The sequence below is a fragment of the Nomascus leucogenys genome, chromosome 15, assembly GCF_006542625.1.
Source record: "Nomascus leucogenys isolate Asia chromosome 15, Asia_NLE_v1, whole genome shotgun sequence".
NCBI lineage: Eukaryota > Metazoa > Chordata > Mammalia > Primates > Hylobatidae > Nomascus > Nomascus leucogenys.
This window is the reverse complement of record NC_044395.1, coordinates 105476958-105488916: the sequence shown is the minus strand read 5'-3', so window position 1 is coordinate 105488916 and position 11959 is coordinate 105476958.

Below are 11959 nucleotides of genomic sequence, written 5' to 3'. Positions count from 1 at the left end.
TGTGTGTGATTGTGGGACATTCTGAAAGGGCCTCAGCAGGGTTTGGGTGTTCCTGGCTTTGGGGGAGGACAGCTAGAGAGAGGTGGAGGTGGGAATTAAATGACAAGTCTGCCTTTCAGAACTCTTGTCACCCTCAACACTGAGTTTAGTTTAGGGTTTTTTTTTTTTTTTTTTTTTTTTTTGAGACGAAGTCTCTCTCTGTTGCCCAGGCTGGAGTGCAATGGCGCCATCTCGGCTCACTGCAACCTCTGCCTCCCAGGTTCAAGCAATTCTCCGCCTCAGCCTCCCGAGTGGCTGGGACTACAGGTGCACACTGCCATACCTGGCTAATTTTTTTTTTTTTTTTTGTATTTTAGTAGAGATGGGGTTTCACCGTGTTGTCCAGGCTGGTCGCGAACTCCTGAGCTCAGGCATTCCTCCTGCCTCAGCATCCCGAAGTGCTGGGATTACAGACTTGAGCCACCTCACCCGGCCGGGTTTTTTTTTCCTTCAGTCAGTTGAGACCAGGTAACTTATAGCCAGGGATAATGTTCAAAGTCTTTAACAAATGGCATGGCTTGCTGAATCAGAGTAGCTAGAGGTAAGAATGACATCCTGGAATCCCTTCTTGTGCTAAATGTTACCCATTTAGTTGGTGCGTCTGGGTCTAGGATAGCCAGGGAGGGGGAAACTTCAAGGGGTGGGGTGCCTCAGGGCAGTGGCTGCTGACCCACAGACCTGGAAGTATTTGACTATTTGAATAACTGGTACAGGCTTACTGGTGTCTACACTGGCAGAGAATCTGCTGTGCTTACTCCCCTTCCCTTCCTTGGCAATCTAGCAGGTTCCTCCAGGCAACTTCCCCAGCTCTTATTCCAAGAAAACCTGCCCCTGGGGTGGCCGCAGGTCACAGCTTTGTTGTCCTGGGACAATGGAGTGTGTGGTGATTAGGCAGCCCCGGGGTCCTAGCCAACTGGAAGAAGGGCTTCCTGAGGAAACAGTCCTGGGCTATTTTGTATGTGTCAGGAGGATGTAGACAGTTCAACAGCTCTAGCAAATGCCTTAACGAATAGTGGCTTAATCAAGATAGGTGATTTTCTTTTTTAAAAAATTTTATTGGGGTAAAATAACAGAATATAAAATTTACCATCTTAACCTTTTTAAGGTGTGCCATTCGTTAAATACATTCACAACGTGTGCCACCATCCAGCTCTGTAATTCTGTTCATTTTGTAAAACTGAAACTCTGTACCCATTAAACAAAAAACTCTCCACCTACCCACCCACTTCCAGCACCTGGAAACCACCATTCTGCTTTCTGTCTCTAGGAATTTGTCTACTCTAGTACCTCCTGTAAGTGGAACCATACAGTATTTGTCCTTTTATGACTGGCTCATCTCACTTAGCGTAATGTCCTCAAGGTTCATCCATGTTGTAGCATATGTCAAAATCTCCTTTCTTTTTAAGGCTGAGTAATATTCCACAGTATGGACATACCATATTTTGCTCATCCGTTCATCCCTAGATGAACATTTGGGTTGCTTCCATGTCTTAGCTACTGTCAGTAATGCTGCTGTGAACATGGGTGTACAACTATCTCTTGAGACCCTGCTTTCCATTCTCTGGGCATATCCCCAGAAATAGAATTGCTGGATCATGTGGCAGTTTAATTTTTAATCATTTGAGGAACTGCCATACTATTTTCCACAGTAGCTGAACCATTTTACATTCCCACCAACACTGCTCAAGGTTTTCAATTTTTCCACAACCTCACCACTTCTTGTTATTTTCTTTCTTTTTTGAAAGTTAGCCACCCTAATGGGTGTGAGGTGGTTAGATAGTCTATTTTCTTTCACTCTCATTTAAAAGGCATAAGCTGTTCAGGTCTGGAATGGTGGCTCCCAGGTCATGTGCCCAGATTTCAGGGTCCTGCCTCTTTCTGTGTTGTTGCTCCATCTTTCTAAGGTGTTGCCCATGGCTATGTGGTCCTAGATGGCTTCCTAGGCAGCAGGAAGGAGAAAAACAGGAAAGGATGATACACCTCTGCCATGTATGAGCACAACCTCAAAATTATAGACATCACTTTCACTCATGTCTAATTGGCTACAGCCTGGCCACATGGCCATTCTTAGCTGCAATGGAGGCTGGGAAATGTAGTCTTTTATCTGGGTGGCCATAACTGTTAAGGTGGCTGATGAGTCCAAAGCTGATCTCCCTGAGATTCAGTTTCTCTTCTGTGCAAGACAGGCAGGCTAATTTACACCGTCATTCTTTAAGACCAGGAAGCTGACTTGGAAAGGCCTCTGTCAGGACTGGTGGGCAGGTCCTGGGGCTCTTCTCAGCCTGTGATCCATAGGAGCTGCTTCTCCAGGGTGCGATGAGGAAGCTGACTCATCAGTTGGCTTAATGGCATCAGTGCCCAGGTAGGTCTCACTCAGTGCCCCTGGCTGGCTGTTCCAATACCCAGGGAAAGCCTGCTCTAAAGGCCACAGCTGGCTGATCCTTCCCCTCTTATAGTAAGTGATGCTGGGACAATTGTCTTCACCTCTGACTGCCCTGCGGTGGATTGTCCCTGAGCCAGAGACTCCTTTCCTCTGGGTGAGGGGCTTCAGGTTGGAAGTGGGAGACACTGGAGATCTTGGCCTCGCTGGAGAGAAACCCTCCCCTCAACTGCCGTAACAGAAGACTTTAATAAGGCTGGCTGGAGCTTTCAGAGGAAAGCCCTGTTTAGTGATGCATTCATTCATTCATTCATTCAAGTACGTGCAGGCACTGGAATTATGGCCATTCCTTCAAGAAACACAGTCTAGTGGAAGGCCAACAGGCAAAAAGATGGGGAGAGCCTGGGTGAAGTGTTCTGCCCACAAGGGCAGGGCTGGGCCCCATACCAACTTGGTCCTGGAAAACACGAGGCCACCGTGATGAGACACATGCTGGTTTACTAGGCCTCATGGTCTCATTCTACCTGTCTTCCAGCTTAGAGAAATCAGGGAGGCCTTCCCTAAGGAGGTGGTGCCTGAATTGATTCCTGGGGATGTAGGAGCTGGCCCTATGGAGAAGCTGAGGGAGAAGTGGTGCAAAGGCACAGAGTGAGGAAGGCCTGGGGCACTGATAACTGCACAGGCTTCGGGCAGGGGTGTGTGGGGCCAGACCATGTACCAGATCCTGCCCTCCGCTCCTCAAGCCTGGAAAGCTTGCCGGTTCACCAAGGGCATTTCAGCCTACAAGGGATTTAGTTTTTATGACCATACCCACAGGACAAATTCAGGAACCAGAGAGCTTGCCTGCTTTCAGTATAATGACCAGACTCTCCCAGCACTGTTTGAAGCCTGCACATTCTAGCCCCTGCCACCCCAAGCTTCACCCAGTACCACGGCTCCCTCCACCCTTCACTCTCCAGCCTTCCTGCTTTCTGGTGATTTCATGAACACACAGTGGTAGATTGTTGTGGTTACAGCCTCCAGTTTGCTCATGCCTCCCTGTACCCACACTGTTTAGCAGTGTCTTCCCATGTGGACTCTGGGCTCCGCCACATGCCTTGCTCTGGTCAGTGGAACAGTAACAAGTGCAGAGATGTGAAAATACTGGAGCTTTGGAGCGTGCTCTTTCTTGCTGCCTCTTGGAAGCCTTCAACTGCCACGTGCAGGAAGCCCAGGTTAGCTTGCTGAAGAAGAAAAGCCCACCAAGAGGAGCCCCAGCCATTGATCAGCCAGTTCCTCACTGACTTGGCAACTGTTGAAGATGCATGAGTGAGCCCCAGCTGAGATCAGCCACAACCTAACCCAGAGGATTGGAGCCATCTGGCTGAGCCCAGCCAAATTTCTGACCTACAACATTGCCTGGATGAGGCCAGGCATGGTGGCTTATGCCTGTAATCCCAACACTTTGGGAGGTCGACAGGGGTGGATCACCTGAGGTCAGGAGTTTGAGACCTGCCTGACCAACGTGGTGAAACCCTGTCTCTACTAAAAATATAAAAATTAGCTGGGTGTGCTGGTGCACACCTGTAATCCCAGTGGGAGGCTGAGACAGGAGAATCTCTTGAACCGGGGAGGTGGAGGCTGCAGTGAGCTGAGGTTGCATCACCGCACTCCAGCCTGGGCAACAGAGTGCGACTCTGTTTCAAAAAAATAAAATAAAATAAAATAAAAGGATGTTGTTTTAAGCCACTAAGTTTTGGAGTGACTTGGTGCAGAATAAAAGCTAACTGATACACGTCTTTCTCTATCCCATTGCAGGTCTTTGCATAGACTGTTCCTTATACCTGGGTTGTTCCTGGTGTCCTCTTTACCCAGGTGATGTCTCCCTACTCTTTGGATTTCAGCTTCATTATCAACATTTCCTTGGTTTCACAAGACTAGTTCAATTATCCCGATGATAGGCCCTTATATAGCAGACTACATACCTTGCATGTCTGGATTATAGACCCTTATAGCACCTTGTATATCTCTTTTATAGTGTTTACTACAGTTGTAATCATACTTTTTATTACAGGACCTAGCACAAAATAGGTGTCCAATAAACAGCGATTGAATGGATAAAAGAATAAATAAAACAGGTGTTCCCCCTCTGATAAAAGAGCTGTCTCGTCCAAGGTCTTCACTTGGGAGTGGGTAACGCCTCCAAGGAATCTGAATGAGACCTGCAGCAGCACATGCCCTCACAGGCTGTTTCACACAACTTAGAGGAGGCCGAGCTCAGTTTTGTTCCAAGAGTCCACATCCTTCCCCCACAGCCAGCAACTCTGAGTCTACAGATCAGCATTGGCTCTCGTGTTTCTTTGTCATGATGCCATCACCTCCCTTGCTGCTTGTTACAGTTCCCAAGGCTGACACTCTGAAGGAGAATAACAGCCAACAAACACGTGTCTAGAATTTGACAGTTTACGAAGCACACTTCCCCCTCCTGTTAGTCACACCTCCACAGTGACTGTCCCTGCTGATGCCGAGGCATCTCTTTCTAGCCAGGAAATGGTGGTCAGAGCCCCACGTCGGCAGGACAGGCCTCACCCCCACCGCTTCTTTGTTTCATGTCTTGATGGCTTAGATCCTAAGGAATAACTTCCTCCTCTTGTCTCCAGACTCAGGGCCCCTCCCACCCCATGGGTCTGGGGTTGTGTCCTGTTATTTCTTTTCATCACAGACTTCCCCTGTTTGTGTGTTCCCACCTGCTCACCCTTGTTGCTCTCCTTGCCTCCTAGCCACACTTCCCTGGGATTCTGGGGCACTCACTGGGCCCCACTTCCTATCATCCTGGAGGGTATCGTGCAGGAACAAACCTGCCCTTCCTGAATCATCCTGCTCCCAGGAAAAGCACTTGCTGGGGAAGGATTTCTCTCTGCGGGAATGTCTTTACTTCTGGGGAAGGAAAAGATGTTGGGGAAGCACCTTCACACACCAAAACACACGCTTTTGCCTCCTGAGCACTGGAAAGCAGGTTGGAATCAAGTCCTCGTGGGCAAGTAGCCAGGCTTTGGGCTCACCAGGGAGTCGAGCTGCAGCCATCAGCAGGGTGGGCTTCGTGTCTGTGTGTGGTGCAGCCGGGAGACTAATGCCCAAGTTAGAGATCTGGCTGGCCTGGGAGCCTACAGTCTTACTGAGCAGGGGACACATGGGACAATCCCCAAGCGTCACAGAGCTTTGAAGCACTCCCTAGAAACATCTGCCTACCCTGCCTGCCTGTAGTTGCGCCTTCTGCTCCTTGGAGATGCCACCTGCCGATGACTTCTGATTGAATGGGGTCTTATTCATCTTGGGAAACTCTGTGATGTAAAGCGTGATTCTGATTCCAGTTTCATCTCTGCCACTTGCTGTGTGATGTTGGGCACAGCACTTAAGCTTTCCGAGCCTGCCTCAGAGGGCTACTAGGAAGACTGAGGAAAGTAATGCGTTTACATGCATAGAATGGTGCTTGGCACATAGTGAGTGCTCAATAAATGCTAGCAATCATCATCATCTTATCATCATCATTTTACCCACAGTGCCTAGCAAGATGCCAGGAATATGATAGCAACTTAATGAATGTTTGTTGAATGAATGCATTTTTTTAGTGAGCTCTCCTAATTTGAAAGGCTACCAATGCCCAAAGTTACACCTGAATAAAATGCACAGCAGACAGCGTCACCTCCTTATTAGTCAAAGCCTAGAGCCAACGGCTAACTAGGGAAGAGAAGTGACGGACAGCCAGAAATGCCCACAGAATGACCACTAAGCTTAGGGATAAGCTGACCCACCCACAGGAAGATTCCTGCAGGTTCCAGGCACTGTTGGATCAGCAACCCTCAGGGAGAAGTTGGCTGAGTTAATTGCCACTTTCTGACCACATTCCCAAGGTCATCTAGCTTCCTGGAAAAATGGCCTCCTGGGGTAGCCCAAGCCAGCTGCCAGCTACCACCAGTAAGTTGAATGAACTTGGCCTTTCTGCCCCTTTGAGGCATCTGTATTTGTGGTGCTCCTTTTCCATCCACAAAGGACTGTATTTAGCATGGGGAATTCAGAATGTTTTCCTCCTAAGGCCCAGGGAGCCCACTGTCTAAGGTATGTAGTGATGGATGTTCTGGAGCTGTCTTCAGCTTGGATCTTCCGGCTTCCTTGACTGGGTCTGGGAACAGCCAGCCAACCACACCGAAAGTCTGTGGACATCCCCCTCGGGCAAACCCTAGCAGCTGGGCTGTGGGCAACAATGCCTTTGTCCTGCATTGCTTCCTGCCTTCTTCCTTCCTTATAACACCTCAGCCTTCAGCAATGTCACGCTGGCTTTGGACTGGCTTTGAGATGCTGGGTGTGGCTTTGGGGACAGGAACATTTGCACTAAGGGTTGCAGGGGGCATTTAGAGCTATCCAGAAAAAGTGGAAAATTAGTGATTCAGGTGAGAGGGGACTCAGATTGAGATCTTGTTTCACTGCATCTTGCTGCACCAAGCAGTAATCTTCCTAGAGCCTCAATGTCCCAACTAAAGCTGGGGGACAATGATTGAAAAGAGTCTTCTGTAGCCATTGGGTATAGAGGACTACTCATGTCCATCCAGTAAAGTTTAACATATTGACTGAAAATCTGTCTCTCCTGTCTTAAAAAATCTGTTTATTCCTTTGATTACTGAGAAAATGTGTTAAAGATTTCACACCATGACTGTGGATTTATCTATTTCTCCATGTATCCCTGCCATGTTTTGCTGTATCATGTTGAGGCTGTAATTTTAGGTGCATGCAAACCTAAAGTTATTGTATATTTCTTGTGAACGGAACCTTTTATCATTATAAAGTGTTCCTGCTGACCATAGTATGTGTTTGCCTCAAAATCTATTTTGTCTAATGTCAGTATAGCAACACCAGCCTCCTGTGGTTTCTTATTCGTGTGGTTTCTTATTCTTTCAGTTTACACATGTCTTGCAATTACTAACGTATTTGCATTTATATCTGCCATCTGATTTTTGCGTCCTACTTTTCTCATCCATTGTATGCTTTTTCATCTCTCATTTTCTTTCAGTATTTCTTTTCTATTATATTTTCTTCCCTCCACTAATTAGAAAATTATATATCTGTTTCTATTCCTTTAGTAGGCAACCTTAGAAACTGCAGATTCCTTTCTCAGTTTATCTGAGTCTAAAGTTAATCAATATCTTTATCCTTTTATTGGGAAACACACTTAATACCTTAAAACACTTTAATTACATTCCCTTCTTTTTTTTTTTTTTTTTTTTTTTTTTTTTTTTTTTTTTTTTTTTTTTGAGACAGAGTCTCCCTCTGTTGCCCAGGCTGGAGTGCAGTGGCACAATCTCAGCTCACTGCAACCTCCGCCTCCTGGGTTCAAGCTATTCTCCTGCCTCAGCCTCCCGAGTAGCTGGGACTACAGGCGCCCGCCACCACACCTGGCTAATTTTTTGCATTTTTAGTACAGAGAGGGTTTCACTGTATTAGCCAGGATGGTCTTGATCTCCTAACTCCGTGAGCGGGTTGTGAGCCACCGGCCTTGGCAACCCAAAGTGCCGAGATTACAGGCGTGAGCCACCACACCCGGCCACTGCTCCTCCTTTTAAACTTCTATGTTGTTGTGATGTATTTTGATTTTTTAAAGAGACAAGGTCTTGCTATATTGCCCAGGCTGATCTTGAACTCCTAGCCTCAAGCAGTCCTCCTGCCTCAGCTTCCTAAGTACGTGGGATTATAGGCACAAGCCATTGTGACCAGCTGTGATGAATTTTTAAAACAAATGCATTATATGTGGTCTTTTATTTTTATTTTTTCCAAAAGAGTCAATTTTGGGGGCACATCATCTGCACACAATAAAATTCATTCATTTAAAGTATACTGTTTGATGAGTTTTTCACAAATGTATAGTTATGTAATCACTGCCACACTCAAAAGATAAAATACCTCTATCAAGCCAAATAATTCCCTTGTGCCCTTTCCTTTCCCCATCCCCAGGCCTTGGCAACCGTTGAACTGCTTTCTGTCACTTTAGTTTTACCTTTTCTAAAATTTTGTATAAATGCCATCATACACTACGTAGTCTTTTGTGTCTGGCTTCTTTCACTTAGGATGGCTCTTGAGATTCATGGTGTTGAATGTTTCAGTGATCTGTTTCTTTTTATTGTTGAGTGCTCTTCATTCCTTTGTGTGGATCCAAATTTCCACCTGGTATCACTTTCCTTCTGCCCGAAGAACGTTATTTAACATTTCTTGGAGTGTGGGGTGCCTGATAATAAAGTCTCCCAGGTTTTGTCTGAAAATCTTTGTATTTGCCTTCAATTTTAAGAAGATATTTTCCCTGGATTTAGAATTTCAAGTTGATAGTTTTTCTTTCAGTGCTTTAAGGATTTTTGCTTCAGTGTCTTCTGACTTGTATTGTTTTTGATGAGGTATCTATCATAATTCTCATCTTGTTTTTTTATCTACACATTTTATATCTTTTCACTGGCTGCTCCTGAGATTTTCTCTGCAGCTGGGCGCAGTGGCTTACACCTGTAATCCCAGTACTTTGAGAGGCCAAGGCGGGCAGATCACCTGAGGTGGGGAGTTTGAGACCAGCCTGACCAACATGGAGAAACCCCGTCTCTACTTAAAAATACAAAAATTAGACGGGCATGGTGGGTCATGCCTGTAATCCCAGCTACTCGGGAGGCTGAGGCAGGAGAATCGCTTGAACCTGGGAGGAGGAGGTTGTGGTGAGCTGAAATCGTGCCATTGCACTCCAGCCTGGGCAACAAGAGTGAAACTCCATCTCAAAAAAAAAAAAAGATATTTTCTGTATCACTAATTTTCAGCAGTTTTAATTATCATGTGCCTTGGTGTGTTTTTCCTTTATTTTTATCCTGTTCGGGGTTTGTTGAGCTTTTTGTATTTGTGAGTCTGTAGTTTTCTTCAAATGTAGAAAAGTTGGCTGGGCACGGTGGCTCTTGCCTGTCATCTTAGGACTTTGGGAGGCTGAGGTGGGCAGATCACTTGAGGTTAAGAGTTCAAGACCAGCCTGGCCCACATGGTGAAGCCCTGTCTCTACTAAAAATAAAAAAAAAAAAAAAAAAAAAAAAAAAGCTGGGCATGGTGGCATGCACCTGTAGTTCCAGCTACTCATGAGATTGAGACGGGATAATTGTTTGAACCTGGGAGGTGGAGTTTGCAGTGAGCTGGGATAGGGCTACTGCACTGCAGAGCGAGACTCTGTCTCAGAAAAAATAAAATAAAATAAAAAAAATTTAGAAAAGTTTTAGCCATTTTTTCTTCAAATATTTTTTTCTGTCCCTACCCCCATCCCCCGGCTGAGACTCTAATTACCTATGTTAGGTACCCTGACATTGTTCCACAGGAGACTGAGGCTCTGTTCATTTTTTTCATTCTTTTTCGTCTTTGTGCTAAATTTGGATAGTGTCTAATGCTTTGTTTTTAAGTTGACTGATCTTTTCTTCTGTAATGTCTAATCTGTTGTTAATCCCACTCAGTGTACTTTTCATTTTAGTTTGTATTTTTCATCTCTATATGGTCTTTGGGTCTTTTTGTGTTTTATATCTTCCATTTTATCCTCATTGTATTCATGTTCTCCTTTACATCTTTGAGTATTTATAATGTTTTGAAGTCTTTGATGACTAATTCTATCAGCTCTGTCATTTCTGGTTTTTATTAATTAGTTTTTTTCCTCCTGATTATGAGTCATATATAACTACTTTTTTCTCCATGCGTGGTAATTTATGATTGGATGCTAGATGTATCAGTTAAGGGACAGGCAAAGAAAAAAACCACGTAAGTAATTTGAATAGGGACAATTTAATATAAAGAACTATTAGCTAGAAAATATGATTAGTTACTATGAAAAAGGTAAAAGTACTCTGAGGAATATAGGAATAACAAATGTAGGAAGCCCTACTTTCTGCAAGGCTGAGGGGAGAGAATATCAAGAAGGAATTAAAAATGGAAGAGGCATCCCTCCTCATATCCCATCCTCTAGGGCTTAGATTCAGACCTTGTTGGAGATGGCATGGCTACCATGAGAACCCTCAGCCTGCCATTGGAAAAGAAACCTGCCAGAAGACATAGGCCAAAGCTTTTCATATCAGCAGTTCACTGGATGGCTGAAAAATTCATTGGAGGGTGCAGGTGGGCCATAGCTAGTCTATAGAAACTGCTTATCAAGAGGCCAATAAACTGGGGTGCCAGTGGGCCAGTGCTGGTCTTCAGAATGTGGTTTTAAAGCGGATAAAGGGGAAGCTTTATCATCAGCCGCTCCACACTCTGGGTGGGTTTCTGGAGAACTTGCTGGAGAATGAGTGTCATTAGATCTTCTAAATACCACTCATAGCTGTGGAGATAAAATACACCAGAATACGAGAAAAGAAGATTCATCCTGGGCAATAGTCATGCAGCGACCCCTTTCCCAACCCATGCACCCTTTAAAGATAAAATCTAACATAGTACCAAGTGGTGAATGAGATATTTACAGAGTTAAGCCCCAGTATCACAAAGCTTGCATTTAGAGCTGAGAGACAATGAAGTGACATGTGGATATTATGCTTTCTCTGTTGTTGAATGCTGGATTTTGTTATTTTTTTTTAAATAGAGTGTTAGACTTCGTTCTATCACAGAGTTAAGTTACGTGGGATTCTTCAGATCCATTCAAAGACTAATCTTAAGATTTGTTGTGATGGGTCAAAAGAAGAGCTTAATTTACTACTACTACTAAATTGTGAACCTCCTAAGAACTCTATTTAATGTCCTGTGTATTATGAGGTATTGCCATTCTGGATGGTGGGAACATAAGCTCTTCCCCTCTCTCTCTCTGTGGGCTCCTGAAATTGTTTAGCCTATTGCTTTCCAGTGATTCTTTCTGACCTTGTGGAATTTTACCACATGCATATATAGATCTATATTCATCTAAAGACTCAACAGGACCCCTCTGAAGCTCTCTGTATATCTCTCTGTGCATCCACCTCTTCTCTGATAATTTGCCTCACAAATTTTAGTGGTGTTGTTTTCCCTAAACTTTGATATTGTCTATTCAACTCAATGAGACCACTGGGCTCTGTTTGCATTGCCCCTCCCTGAAATGCAGTTTGAAAAGTTAGCCAGGACATTCATAAGGCTCATACCATTTGTTTCCCTTCCTTCAGAGATCACAGTCCTAGCTTTCTGTTGTCAAGTGTCTGCAAACATTTTTTTTTTTTTTTTGAGAAAGGGTCTCACTCTGTCACCCAGGCTGGAAAGCAGTGGTGTGAACATGGCTCACTGCAGCCTCAACCTCTTGGGCTCAAACAATCTTCCCACTTCAGCCTCCTGAGTAGCTGGAACTACAGGCACCCATGCCTGGCTAATTTTTTGTAGACATGGGGTTTTGCCATGTTGTCCAGGCTGGTCTCGAACTCCTGGGCTCAAGCAATCTGCCTGCCTTGGTATATTAGTCTGTTTTCACGCTACTATGAAGAAATATCCAAGACTGTGTAATAAAGGAAAGAGGTTCACAGTTCCACATTGCTGGGGAGGCCTCAGGAAACTTAC